Raw genomic sequence first — 15,756 nt, forward strand, 5'->3', positions numbered from 1 at the left:
AAATTGACAAATGGGAATCTCATTTAAACTGAGAGATTCCTGCACAGCCCAAAAGAAACTACCATCAGAGTGAACAAGCAAACCCTACAGAATGGGAGAAAAATTTTTTGCAATCTACCCATCTGACAAAGGGCTGATATCCAGAACCTACAAAGAACTCAAACAGAATCAAGATTTTCATCATAAAAAAGATACGATATAGAATCAAAGAAGTAAAAACATGGTGACTCTACATTTCAATTTAAAATATCAGTATGACTTCATAATTTATCTTTTAAAAAATACATATTTTAGCTCTGTTTACTTAAAAACCTAGAAACAATGACAATCCCCTAGTAATGAGCACACCAAGTACCCACATATAGTCTCTAAATACCATCCCAAAGAAACCAGGTCTTACTGGGGAAATGATGGATTTGAGGGATGGGTAGAAAATGTACAATATTAGCCTGGTACATCTTTTGCTGCCAGAAAACAAAGTAGTGATAAAAGGCTACTGGAATTGTATCAAAGGATACAGGAGCCAACCTGAAGAGCTATTAAAAAAAAAAAAAGTTGGTTTAAAAAAAATGGGTCACCTTTGTGGACTACTGATCCATCACTTCATTATCCTGAACACTGGTAAAAAGAAAATATTAGAAAATCACCATTTTGTAACCCATAATGAACTAATAGATCTAAACAAATATCATAAGTGAATGACAAAAGCATTAAGTGAGTACACACATGTTGATAGCAGCAGTAATCACAATAGCCAAATGGTAGAAGCAAGCCAAGTGCCCATCAACAGATCAATGGATAAAATGTGGTACATACGTAAAATGGAATGTGATTCAGCTTTAAAAATTGAGGAAATTCTGTCATATGCAACAACATGGATAAGCCTTACAGACATTACGCTAAGTGAAATAAGCCAACAGAAAAAGGACAAATACTGCATGATCCCACTTATATGAGGTACCTGGAGTAGTCCAATTTATAGAGACAGAATTGTGCTTGCCAGGGGCTGGGGGGAAGAGGGAATAATGAATTGTTTAATGGGTACAGAGTTTCAGTTAGGGATTGCCTTAGTCCATTATGCTATAGCAAAATTCTTGAGACTGGGAAATTTATAAAGAACAGAAATTTATTCTCTCATAATTCTAGAGACTGGGAAGCCAAGATCAAGGCACCATCAGGTCTGGTTGTCTGGTGGGGGCTGCTCTCTACTTCCAAGATGGCCCCCTGTTGCCACATCCTCCAGAGGGCAGGGACACCGTGACCTCACACAGCGGAAGGCAGAAGAGCAAGCAAGCTCACAGTGAGACCTGTTTTATGTGGGCCTAAGTCCCCCTCAGGAAGGGGGAGCTCTAATGACCTAATCACCTCTTAAAGGCTCCACCTCTTAATACTGTCACATTGGCAGTATTAAGAGGTGGAGCCTGAATCTTGAAGGGGACACATTCAAACCACAGCAGGAATAATGAAAACGTTCTGGAGATGGATGGTGGTGATGGTTGCAACATTGTGAGTATGCTTAAAACCACTTAAAAAGGGTTAAAATGGTAAGTTTTATGTAATGTAATGTATTTTACAGTAAATAGGCATTAAATGAAAGTTTTGACTTCCGAAATGAAAGATTCAGCTGATACCACCTGAATGTTGATCAATCAATAAAGCAGGACAGCAGACATTTCTGTGCTTCTCAGTGTGATGCATTCAGTGAATGGCAATATCTCGAGAGTGTTATTACCCAGAAAGTCCTGAATTTAAAATAATTACTGAATTTAAATGCTAGTGTACAATACCTCAGGAAATAGAAGAATAAGCTATAAGACACCAAATAGAAGCAACCAGCAAAATGTGGACCACTGGGCACTTTACATTTTCTTCAAAATACAAATGGCTTTTTTAAAATGGGGGAAGGGTGGAATTTGGTTAAGAAAATATCAGATGTGATATGTGAAACTTATTTGGGTACTTATTCAAATAGAACATCTGTAAAAAGAAATTTTGAGACGACTAGGAAAATTTAAATACACAGGGGACAGGAGATCATATTAAAACATTATTATTAATTTTGTTTACTGTGATAACAGTATAGTGATTATATTAACAGGGAAAGAGTTCTTGTTAGCCAAATATTTCTAGGTGAAATGACATGATCTCTGAGATTTGCTATAAAATATCCCATAATAATAACAGCAACAGTAATAACAGTAGTAATGAGAGGGGTAGATGAAATCACGTTACCAAATGTTAATTGTTACTGCTGGTTGATAGGTAATGTTCTAATGGCCTTCCATTATTTAGAAGAAGGATAAAGAAACTTTCTTTGTTAATTTAAGTATGCACATTAAAATGTTAAGAGTAGCCCAGAAATAATGTATTTCACTTTAATTCAATGTAGAGATTAACTAGAAAAAATTTTTAGAAATAAACCCATGTAGACCAAAATCTCAGGTAAGGGAACTAAGAAATTATTATATATACAAACTTTTATACAACAATCAACCTGACTTTGAATTTGAAACATTCTGCAAGTCCAGCAATCATTCATAGAGAAGTGAGCTGACCCTTTCTCTGGCCGTGGGCCATGAGTTTCCCATGGAAATCATGGAAAGAGTCTGTGCTTACACTAGAATCAGCATGTTCAGATCAGTAGCTGATGGGCACCTGCCAACCCACACCACTCACAGCACCCAGGCCGACTTGGCCAGGTCAATGTCAGCGGGCATGCTCTCCAGCACCAAAGCACTTAACCCTTGTGGGTTGTACCTGCCTATTTGCCATCTATATGGCAACCCTCCAGCGTCAGTCTGACCATCTCCACTTCACCGATGAGAAAAGTGAGGCCTAACACGAGGCAGCATTTGCCCTCTGAGACAGAGTTAGGAAGTGGTGGAGTCAGGATTCATCTCACTGACCAGTCAAAAGAGTAAGAACGGATGTGTAAAAGCCCACGTCTATCTGAAAAACCCATGAAAAGCCCATGTCTGTCTGCACAATGGTGGAGGCAAAACCTTAATCATGAGAAAGAAACCAAAGTGACAAGACTGTGGTGTCTTGTTCTGGAGTGCCTTGTTCTGGAGCCACCTAAGCCTGTGCAGGACAGGAACGGTGGATTGCTGGTGGAAATTACAAAAATAAAACAGGCATGGTATGGGGGTGCAATTTGAATTTATAATATTAAGAAATTAAAAATTCAGATCTCACTGACAATATAGAGATGAGGAAACCTCAAATACACAGGCATATACTGGAATCCCAAAGGGATACTTCAATTCATCCTCAGAAGAAGACGGGATAAAAAGTATGAACAAGGAAATGTATAATAATTCTGGATTATTATTATTATGGGTATGATATAAATCTGCTTACGAAGTTGTAAGCAAAATTCTGGCATTGAGAGGGAGAGTGATTTCAGGCACTGAGGCCGGGAAATATCTTGGCATGGGACTTTTCTCAGGCCACCATCCCAATTTCCCTGAGGTTCAGCGGGCCCCCAGGATCAGGACTTTTGGTGCTTAACAGGGAAAGCCCTGGACAATCCAGGTCAAGTTGGTCACCCTGCTGATGGCCTTGAACCCAAATGCCTAATACACTGACTCTGCCAGACCTTTCAGAGTATTTGATGTGGGTACAACTCAAATAAAACAAGAACCCACTTCCACAAAACACCCATAGCTGCCTCTGCAGAGAGAATTCTGCAATAGATAATATTTTTAAAGTACAATGACAAGGTCATGCTTGAAATTGAAGTCTTTCCTAAAAACAAGGGCCAAAGCCCTGCCCCCCTCAGCCTCCCTGGGGTCTATTTGTAATGAAAGAACACTCCTGGAATTCAAGTCAGGGTCAATGTACGGACGTTCCCTTGGCTCCCCAGATCATGCCCATTATAAACAAATCTTTTACAGAAAGGCTGGCAACTTAAATCCCTCTAATCATTGGTCCATCCTATGAATTAAGACCAAGCCCTGGCAAATGTGCTGAGTGAGGAAGAACAATTACCAGGTTCATGGCTCCAGGTTCTGTTTACCCTGATATTGTCCAGGATCATCATGTATTTCCTGCTGCCTTCTAAGTTTTATTAAGCTGCTCAGAAAAGTTTCAGCCATGCTTTATGGCTATGTGAACTGCCCGTGTATCCATTTCACAATTTGATTCATTCTGATTAAATTGTTCAACTGTTAATGAGTTTTAGATTGCAAAATGGAGAGGCAAACAATTCAGAACATTAAGGCAGTAAAATATCTTAATATTTCACAAGTTCTTGCTGAAAACATAAAACAAAAGGCTCATTTCTGGGAGGAGAGACCGTAATAATTACCCTCTGTAAAAATAAATGTGTGCGGCCGCCTATACATTCTCCAGGCACCTGTGTAGTCACGCTCGCGTGTAGAGAGCCAGGTGGTTCATGGAAATCTCATAAATATCTACAGAAATTCTGATCTTTTCAAGCCAATTGCAACAGAGAAGATAACCATCTTGACATATTATTCCAAAGAATTTCTGAGGCTAGACAAAAAATTGATTCTTACTTGCCTTACTTCACAGTCTAATGAGTTTCGCCTGGATGAGGTGCTGAAGCATCTCACGTCCTGAGGCTTCGGAGAGGGATTGCATTATGGACCAGGTGACTCAATACTGCTCTTCAAGCAATTCGACCCTTCTCCCACTCCCTCTCCCTCACCCTCTTCTCCTCCCCCTCCCACTCCTCCTCCTGCTTCCCACCTCCTGTCTGTTCTTGTCTCATCATCTGTTCCTCCAGTGATGCAGCGTTTGTTGCAACAGTAATTGAGTAAAGATTCACTGGCCTCACCCTTTAAACATTTTTCCTTGGGCCTCCCTCCTTCTTGTGAATCCTCTTGGAGTATAAACTGTAGCCGATAGAGGCCACCAAAATACCAAGGGCCATAAGGCCTTGCATTGGTCACAAACTCTGGGGGAAAAAAATCCAACTTTTCATTTATAAAGTGGGAACATTTTTAGCCTAAAAGCAAAGTGCTCAAATTGATGATTTCTTCTGCTTTGTCCAGCTCCAGAAGCCATGTCTATAGTATAGACATAACTTCATTGCAAGGCAACTTTTCATTTGAGCAGCTCTTTAAATCCAGAAAAAGAAGAGGCATTTTAACCATGAAGAATGAAGAGGTCTCTGCACACGTTCTGTAAGGGAAAGCATTGAGGAACCTGGAAAAGCACATGCCATATGATCGCAGAATGTGAGGAGCAGCAGGGGCCTCTGAGGCTGGCAGGGCCAATGATACCACTTTGCAGATGAGAAAGCTAAGGCCAAAGAAATCAAATGACCCACCCACAGCCAGGAATAGCCAAAGCAGGAGTAGGGATTAAAGAACAGCTGTGGAGAGGTGGAGCTCCCCAGATATGTCACCCGAGTGTTCTGCCTCAGCTTAATCCAGCCCCAGCTGATCAAGTGGCTATTATGAGGGGCGTGTCCCAAATGGGAAATAGTAATGGATTGCTTCCCTTAGGCCACAGTCCTAGGAAATGGCAGAATTGGGACTAGAACTCAGGTTTTCTAGCCCTAAAGCAATGCTTGCTCCTCTATTTCATGATGCATTGTAAACAGAGAACTGCATATGGATGTGTGCTAAGAAAAGCGTGTGCAGAAGCAAGACATCTCAGTGCGTTCAGGCTTTGTTTCCATGACTCCCATGGCTTAGGCATAGCGAACCCTACCTCTGCATTCCATTTCTGAAGAATCCCCTTTTCCATCTCAAATGCCAGAAAGCCTGATTGACATACAATTTTTGTTTGCCTTTTAGAATTTATTTGACATACATTTTCAAATTAAATTAATATATATCAGTTTTGCTTTAAGAATTTGAATGCACTGAAAGCACCCTCAGCTTTCCCAACCTAGCTTTGAAATTGGTGTTCTATAGCTCTGAAAAGTCAGAGCAACTACTGGGTGAATTGCAATCAAATTAGCTCTCAGGCCTCTAAACCCAAATTGGGACATGAGTTATCTGAGTCCATCAGCCAAACACGCGCAGCAAAATGGCACCTCCCCACTCCCCTATGTTCCCCACTGCCTCTCCATCCACTGCAGCTTACATGTGAGACAACTGCATTTCAGCACAAGCCCCCTTTGAAATATCTTAACTATCTCCAGAAAAGAACTTCAAACATGTTTCAAAATTGTGTTAACTACCAAACACATCATAAATGCATAAAATCACAACCTCTCACCGCATCTGTTCTGCCCTGAATCCTCTAGCATTCTTGGTCTTTAGGTCTAACTTCAACAGACTCAGGTTGGTCTACACCTCACAGCATGCCATGTGGAATCCCAGAATTCTCCTGGAAACCATCCAAGATGGTGGCCAGGGTGCCCTCAGCTATGCTACAGGGACAAGGCTTTTAAAGGGACGTCTCAGTTAGGAAAAACATTAATAACAGCAGCAAGCCAACCCACACGAGCTGTACTTAATTGTAGATACCCATTTTATTATAAATAAACACTAAAATGGGGGAAGTAAAATGTTGATGAGAAGGGTTCCCTTCATGTAGTGTTGGCATGCCCTTATTTTGGGAAAGTACAAGATATCTCAATAGCAACATAAACACCATATTGTCTACTAGTTACTATAGCAACTACTATCCATTTAATTTGCTCGTGCCTAAATTAAAGCTACCTAGGGCAGCTTTACTTGCGTCTCTCACATATTACTTTTTGATAGTGTTTTTCTTTAATGAGAATTCTGTCTTTTAAGTTGTAGGCAGGATGCTTACCACTCTGCCTTACTTAGAGTTGACTTCCACCTTTGCCTGACTTTGTTTCCCGTATTACTTTTAGGTATTCACCAAAAAGAGAGCATATTTATTACTGTGTGTATATATATGTGTGTGTGTGTATATGTATATATATACATATATATATATTCATATATATATATGTATTCCATGAGGGTGGAGGAGGTGGAGGATGAAAGAAAAACAAGCTTTCCATCTGAAAAAAAACACAAACATCTACCCAGCACTGAACTTCACTGCTCTTGAACTCAACAATTCTTTTCTACTTCTTCATCTGACACAATGCAAAAGGCATGACCTGAAAAAGGACGTAATGGGAAGAGGTACTGAGATCCACTAAAGAAAAAGGCACAGTAGTTAATCGTCTCTTCTCCAACATTCTTCCTTCCACCCCATGAAATAAACAAGTTGAGAAGTTCTTCAATGTTTGTGACCATCAGCAGTGTGGTGAGTTAATGCTCCTAAATGCTAGCACTGGAAAAATGAGTTCATTGTTGAGAAAGTTCTGGATGAGCCAGTAGCCAAGTATTATTAATTCTATTATGTACTCTTGTTTGTATCTGCTTAACGGTAGAGTTAGAAGAAGAACATTGCTATGACATGGCTTTGTGAAATACTGCATTTCAGACTAAAGACTTACTATGCTTTTCTTAAAGAATTCAAAATCCTCAGTGGTCCTATTAAGATATGCAACAAAGTTCTCAAAAATTGCATTGGCGGGCAGGTGCTTACAACTACTTGATGAATTTTCACCAATTAAATATCCACCTAGAATTAAACCGGCACAGATTCATGAGAAAGAGCCATGAGGATCACTGTCCAACATGGTAACCATCAGGACAGACAGTGGGCAAAGCCCCTAAATGCCCCTTTGCAGGGCTTTTGCAGGGCTCTGGATTCAGGTGCAGGAAATCTGTCTTTATCATTTTCATTACTGCTCCCAACACATTTCCAGTGTCATTAATTCATGGGAAGCATTTCATTATATTAGGTCCTCTTTGCAAATCCTCTCTTTCTGTCTGCCTTCTTTCCTTCCCTCCCTCTTTCTTTCGTTTCTTCCTTCCTTCTTTTCTCTTTTCTTGTAAATCTTTATCTAAACCAAGTGCATTTTGTGCTGGCTGCTCACAGCAGCGTGGGCACTTGGAAACAGTCATACAAGTGCCTCCTTCCTCTGGACTGCAGCAAGCCTATTTGCCGGTATAATCCTGCAGACTTTAGCCGTTTCCCATTTGGTCCTTCATATCATCTCAGGCTAATCCGTCAAACGTTTCAGGCAGCCAAGCCAATCTCCAATTGCTGAGGACTTTGCCACAAGCACCATGTCTGTTAATAAGATTTTCATTTGGAAGGATGCCAGGGCTTCCATGTTTTCTATTGTATATAAATACTAAGATTTAATAGCTTCGGGTTTTGTTTAATGTTAACGTCAACTACTAAAAAAAAAAAAAGTGTTCTCAAATGCCTAGCCCGACAGTGAAATACCCCACTGACAGCTATTTGCAAGGGTAATGTTGTGGAAAACAACATCCATCTTGGCAACAGTTTCATTAGCCCCATCTAGCTGACCTCTCCACATAATGTTGTCAAATGTGACGGGCATCAGATTATTGGGAATATGAAGATCAATAAATATGCAACACCGGCGCTTAGAATGCTTCTGGCACCAGAGCCATACAAATGCCATCTAGCACGGCTCAGAGTTGCTGTCATCTGTCACACCAGCTAGTAAATAGACAAGCTTAGGGGGAGGCTATCTGCAATGGTAAAATATATGGGTGAAGATGAATTAGACAGGGAGTGTGTAGTCGAGGTTCTGATGCATGAAAGTTCCAAATGAAAAACACCAGGAGAACACTCTGGAGCAACAGCCTAGCTTCTTTGGGGAATGGATACAAATTTTTGCCACCTAGTCAAAAGCTGCTCCATAGTCCTGCATATGTGTTTGCAATGTTGGCTGCCAAGGGAGTTATGTCTGCTTCTGGGGTGCTTGCTAGCAGCTTGGAGTCTCTTGAATACAATTCTGTATAACATAAGGGAGCCACACATTTCCCCCAAATTCCTGCTCACAATCCAGCCACACAATGTGTCTTTCCATATGATTGCTGCCCAGGGCCAAAAACAATGCTTGTCCTGTCCAAAAGGGCCTCCACCTTTGGGTCCACAAAAGAACAAGCTGGTTGAGCTGCTAAAGAAAACTCCGACCTGACCTAGTGTCTGTCAAATTGCCCAGATAATCAGAGCTTTGAGGACAACTCTTCATGCCAGCTTCTGTATCAGGCCTCCCCTTTCTAAGACCTCTGTCTGCTGGATGGAGAACATTGCACCCACTTTTTGCCCACACCAGCCTAAACCTCCAGGCCCTTGCTCTGCCCCCAACGGTGCTCTTCGAATTCTCCAGAGCAAGAACCACTGCCTGAATTATGCTTTTTCATAAACCCTCTTTCCCATCCAAAGAGTGCTTGAATCCGACCTAGTCCACCTTTAGGTTAAAGGAACACAAAGAAACACAAATTCTCACAACAGCAAGCACAGGATATGTAAGCCACGTTCGTGCATCTACTCAGACACCCTGTGCCAGAACAAACATGTTCCTCAAACCCAATTAATGTCGATGACCAGCAATGACCAACGCACTTCCACCCCTCTGTGTTTTAAGAAATGTCATTCATCTCTATGGAAAAGAGAACAAACAAGAAGCATAAAGGTATTTTTGAAGTATACTGTTATGAGGTACTTGGCTAGTAATTTGCAGCCTAGGTACACAGCATACCTTTTAGCACGGCTATTTATCTCTCAGGGAGAATGCTGCCGTACTTACGATAAAGGCTCTGTTGGACCTCTTCATCAATAGCAAACCTTTAAGCACAGCACATCTCATAAATAGGAGTTCCACTAACACAGACTTCAAAAGGATAGAACTTGATAATTCAAAAATAGAGCTATATTAAGTGTTCCAGCAGTCCATCCATAAAAGCCGTCGTATATTCCAAATGCCAGAGTTCTCCGAGCAACATGACAGGTCTATTAGAATAATAGCAGGGGAAAGCATAATTACAAGTAATCATTGGCTGGAAAGGAGCTAGTTGTTTTTGTAGAGCAAAATGCTGCGCTGAGCCCCACGGAAGATGCAGCCGAAGCAGCAGCAGCGAGGGCAGATAACCATCGAAAATCACCATGGCGCAAACCCTGCACTATTTATTTCTATTTATTAAGAACTCTTTGTATACCTTAATGTTTTCCCGGTGAAATCATCTTAATTTGAGCCCACATTTTCTTTGGATAAGATTATTATGTAATTGCTACTTCCTGGCCACTATTTTCTATACATTTGTTGGTCAAACAGTTTAGAGTGTCTCTTCCAGCCTGGCACACAGATCATTCCACCAGGCAAAGGCTCCTGGTTGGCTCCATGGAGCCATATTGTATATACCCTATGTGCCAAAAAGGATGAATAAAGCTAGACTAAGCATTAGCTTGTTACTGCAGAGATGAACGACTCCATCTATGAGAGGACTGGATTGTTTCCTCATTAGGGGTGGCAAAGGATGGGGCACCCTTCGGTTGTTTGCCCATGAATTGGATTAAATTGAATACCAGAAACCTGATTCCTCTGGTGGCTTTTGTTTCTCCTCCTCCTTAATTAGATGGACTCCCTACCTTTTCCAAACACTTTAAAGATTCCAAAATGCAAGGAGCCTTATCAACAAGCCCAGGAGGAAGTCAGGACAAGGATCATTAGCTCCACTTTGCAGACTTGCAAACTGAGGTTCCTCAAGTGAAGGCCCTACCCAGGGGCACACAGTTGATGTGTAGGTGGGACTTGAGGCCTTCTTCCCACCCCATCATCCTGCTCTGACGAAATGCTTGCTATGCACCCGGTCCTCTCTCTCACTTACTCTCTGGGAGGTGCTTGAAGGTGAAAGTCACATGCGTATGCTCTCATGCACATGAGACCAACATGGTCTCTACACTCTGGGATAGCTTCTACAAGCTTCTACAAGCCTGTGTAGAAGCTTCTGGCCACATACCTTAGCCTTCAGACCCTAGGGAGAGTTCAGGGGCTCACACCTGACACAGAAGGCAGTGTGCTGTCTGTGCAAAGAGAGATGTAACCAAGTCAGTTTCACCTAAGTCTTGACATTATTCACTTACCCACCATTGGGTTTATGAGCAGGATACGAGAGGTGGAGGGAGGAAGGGAAAAACAGAAATCTAGTCAGCTCCTTCACTGACTTTCTAACCATCTGTATCTGTACTATTGACCTCATCAAGACTTAGTGTTCCCATCTGGAAAATGGGAATAACAATACTGCCTGGCTCAAAGAGTTGTAAAAGTAGGAAACGATCCATGCGGTGCATCTAGCATAGTCCATGCTATATCGGAAGTGCTGAGCAAGTGACCCTCATTTGCTGTGTCATAGGAAACCAGAGGAGGGAGTGACTCATGGGCCCTGTGTTCTTACAAAAGTTCTCCTGGAGGTGGTGGGAGCCCAGCTGGCACCTGGAGAGTAGGGGGACAGTTCTCAGAAAAGCCAGCACCTTAGGCCTGGTCATCGTGGTTCAGAAACTCAACTGGTCTCCTGCCAGGAGGTAATTTTTAATGAAACCATGATGAAAGACCCTGTTGGAGCTCAGGTTTGTAGATATGCCTGCTTCTCACATAGACCCCTACCAATATTTTGTCAGTTAGGACTTTAAAACCTTCTGGGGCTGGACACAGTAACTCATGCCTCTAATCCCAGCACTTTGGGAGGCCAAGGTGAGAGGATCGCTTGAAGGCAGGAGTTCAAGGCCAGCCTGGGCAACATAGCAAGACCCCATCTCCACAAAATTAAAAATAGAAAAATTAGCTGGACATGGTGGCACACCTCTGTAGTCCCAGCTACTTGGGAAGTTGAAGCAGGAGAATCACTTGAGCCCAGGAGTTGCAGCCTGTAGTGAGCTATGGTCCTGCTACTGCACTCCAACCTGGGTGATACAGCAAGACCCTGTCTCTAGAAAAAATAAAAAGAAATAAAATATTCTTTTGGAATTCAACAGCATATCAATGTTGGTTATAATAATACACATTCCCACTCCTCCCAATTCAAAATACTCAAATCCAAAATTAACTTGGTTTTGAGATAGTGACACTAGGATATCATCAAAGCAAAGTTAGAAACCCCTGGTACAATGAATATGTGTATTTAGAATGTAGGCCATTAAGGGATTTTCAGCTTATCAAGAGCTAGTCTTCATTCCTTCTACTGGAATAAAGCTCTCATAGTACCCAGCAAGACTATATTCTACATCCAGTGTACACGTCATGGAGATAAGACATCAAGGAAGAAGATGTGATGATGATGGTGGTGGTATGATGTTGATGATGGTGATGATAATGGTGGTGATGTGATAATGGTGGTGGTAATTATAGTGGTTGGTGGTAAATCATAAATAAAAAAAGAATAAGAAGAGAAGAATATAGAATAGAGAAGAGTGTGATGTGATGATGGTGACTGGTAAGATGTGGGGGTGGTATAATAAGAGAGAGTGTGATGGTGGTGGATGGTAATGATGGTGGTGGTGTGATGAAGAGAGATGGTAAATGAATGATAAAGAAGATAGAGATGGGAATAATAGAATGAAGAAACTGATAAGATAGTGAAATCAAAAATAGGGATATGATGATTGTCGTGGTGATGGTGATGGTGATGGAGTGATGATGGTGATGTGACGGATGAATGATGTGGTGATGGTGGATGATGATGGTGATGGTGATGATGATTAATGGTGGTGTGGTGTGGTGATGGTGGTGTTGATGATGGTGGATGGTGATGATGATTGCCTGGTGTTGTGATGATAAGAAGAGGTGGTGGAGAGAATGTGATTGTGGGTAGAATGATGAGGTGAAGAGATGGTGGTAGAAGTGGAAGAGAGAGAGATGTGATGTGAAGAGAGAGATGGTGTGATTAATGAAGAGATGGGTGTGATGATAGTGATAGAGAATGATGATGAATGAGAAGAGGTGTGGTGTGATAATAAAGGTGGTGTGATGATAGTGGATGGTGATGATGCCTGGTGGTGGTGGTGATGGTGATGTTGATGATGGTGGTGATGTGATGGTGATGGGTGATGATGGTGATGGGAGTGTGTGATGTGTGTGGTGTGTGATGATAGGTGATAGGTGATGACAATGGTGGTGGAGAGAATAGATAATGATGGTGGTGTGATGATAAAAAGTGATGGAGAAAGAGAATATGGTAGGTAAGTGTGATGATGGTTAAAGAATAGGTGTGTGTGATGTGGTTTGTTGTGATTGATGAGAATGATGGTGGTCGTTGATGATATGGTATGCGGTTGTGTGGTGATGGTTGTGGTGATGGTGGTGTGATGATGATAGTGATGATGATGGTGGTGGTGGTGGTGTGATGATGGTGGTAGTGATGGTGGTGTGATGATGGTGATGATTATGATGATGATAGTGATGATGATGGTGGTGGTGATGATGATAATGGTAGTGGTGTGATGGTGACAATGGCTGTGTAAGTGGGGAAAGAAGGTTAGGCTCAGGGTCAGTCTTGAGCAAGAGATCCAGTTAGACAGAGAATGCAAATCCACCTAACATCAGCATAAATCATGACAGGGGACCTAAGAGTCAACTGGCTGACTCCAAGTCCTGAGATCTGAGGCGACGCACTTTCCTTCAGCTGCTTCAAAATAAGGGGGTCAGGCTAGACCGGCTGGGGATCCCAAAACTCAGAAGTCTATCAACAGGTTTTACTGTGGAGAAGACCATCAACTCCAAAATAACCATTTTAGGCATATCTTGGATTGGGAAAAGATATAAACAGAAGTTAAGCCAAGTAAAATAGAATCTGTAAGGACTATGTAAATCTACACAGCTCCTGTTTACCAAAGGCCACACATGCCCTGCCACTGACTCTGTGGAAACTGGCTTCTGTCCCGGCCCTCCCTTCCATGGCCCCACCACTGGGTTTGTAAAATGATTTCTGAAATCACCTCTTGAAGAAAGCCTCATTACCCAGTGACATGTTGTAATCCCAACCAATGCTTCCTGAAAAGTTTCAATGTCCATTACATTAGCTAGCCTTAAAATTGAATACAAATCCATTTAAATCAATATGTTGTAATAAATAGATATTAAGGCACCATGGCACTAATGTACAGGTAACTAATTAAAGCGCCAGCATCTGCAGCACTCACATACCTCAATTTTCTCTACAAAATCCTTATTGAACCACTACTTTAAAAAAAATAATTGCATTTGCAATTAGAAACACTGAAGTTACATTATCGATTTTCTGCTAAAAACCTTTTTAGTAAACAAGCACAAACTACATTCATTAAATGTAAGTGCTTGGAGCTATGGTGTGAAATTCAATTCAGCCATTATCATGAATTACACTGATTATTGCTGTAATTATTTTCTCTTGGATACAACTGCATTTCTGTCCCTTGCTAGTTCTGTTGGACATATAACCATGTTCATTTTATAGCTAATAATACTCAACTGTAGTCCCAGCAATTACTATCACTTATACAAATCATTAAGTTAAGCTACGGGTACCTAGTAAGATTCAAAAAAATAAAGTAAAACATCCTTTTTTACCCTTGAAATAACTAATAGCATTGGAGAACAAGGAAAATTACAGATGTTAACTGATTTACATTGCAAGCTTTAATCACCTGTACTTGACTCGTCAGAAATTTCTGCTGTCCTGACCACACTACACATTTAGAGAAAAAAATCCACCAATGGCTTCTTTTTTTTTTTTTTTTTTTTCAGAAATAAACAGTCAGTGGACTGTATTACACATCTGCAGCATCCTCAGGGAGGAGAAAAAACCATGATCATTTGGTATGTTGCAAGAGAACAGATTTTATGTTTAATCAGAGCAAATAATGGCCTTGCATTTTACGTGTGTTTGTTTGCTTAGGAATCTTATTAACTATACAGATTTTGGGAGCAGAAACTCTCCTTTACTTTTCTTTCAGAAGCAGCTGTAGGTTTATACCATTCTTTAAGTGAATCCTCTAGGGAAAACAGATATTTTTCAAACGAGACCACCCTTCTCCCCTGGGGTGAGAGCATTGCACGGACCAGGCAAGGGTAGTAGACAATTTGAGATTCAGTAACCTTCCCTCCAACTGGATGCAGTCTCTGGAGAGAACTGCCTTACAAGGAGAATGGGTGGAAAAGAAGGAGGGAAGGAAAGAGGGAGGAGAAAGGGATGTTTTTAAATTTGTATGTGCATAGTTTGCCACAGGAAGGTCTGCAGACTCTGGTCCCTGAGCTGGTGCAGAACTCCCACCTGCCAGCCAGAAAGGCCCTTCTCATTTGCCAAGGCCTTGTTCCACAGCCGGGACACTCACAAGACCTCATTCACAGAGAGGAAGATTGCTTCCTCCCGGCATGATTAAGAGTCCTTTGGAAAGTGAGCTTCCTGGGCCTCCTTGCCAAGCACTCCTCAGCCACCTTATCATCCCTGTCTTTTTTACCACCCTCCCCATTGGGCACTGGAGGGCTCAGCTCTGGGTGAGGTCCTGGGGTGGGCTGTAAATGAAGCAGAGATGTTTCGGTGGGAGACCTCAACCCCAGCAGAAAAATGGGGCCTTATTAAGGGGCTGGGAAGTCCTTCGTCATTTTATCAGTAGTCAATTTCTTAGTATCACACTCTATATACTTCACCTTATCTTTTTAAAAGGTGGAGGAGGGAGGGAGGTGGCTTATAGAAATCCATAAACAAAACCATTAACAAATAGAAAAGAATAGGGTAAGCGGGGGTGGCATGGAGGATCTAGACACCTGGTTCTGCACCATAGGGTCCTACAAATTGCTAGAAGTCAGCCACAATTTGGGCTCAGAGCTTCCTCATGGCAAAAGCAAAATGGGAAATACAATTGTATGGTCATAAAATACATTGTTTCCAAATGATTAAATGTAAATTTTAAAATTTTGAAAAGTTTTATTTGAAAAGAAAATGTAAACAAAACCTT

Source organism: Rhinopithecus bieti, unplaced genomic scaffold, assembly GCF_001698545.2.
Source record: "Rhinopithecus bieti isolate Rb0 unplaced genomic scaffold, ASM169854v2 scaffold_42745, whole genome shotgun sequence".
NCBI lineage: Eukaryota > Metazoa > Chordata > Mammalia > Primates > Cercopithecidae > Rhinopithecus > Rhinopithecus bieti.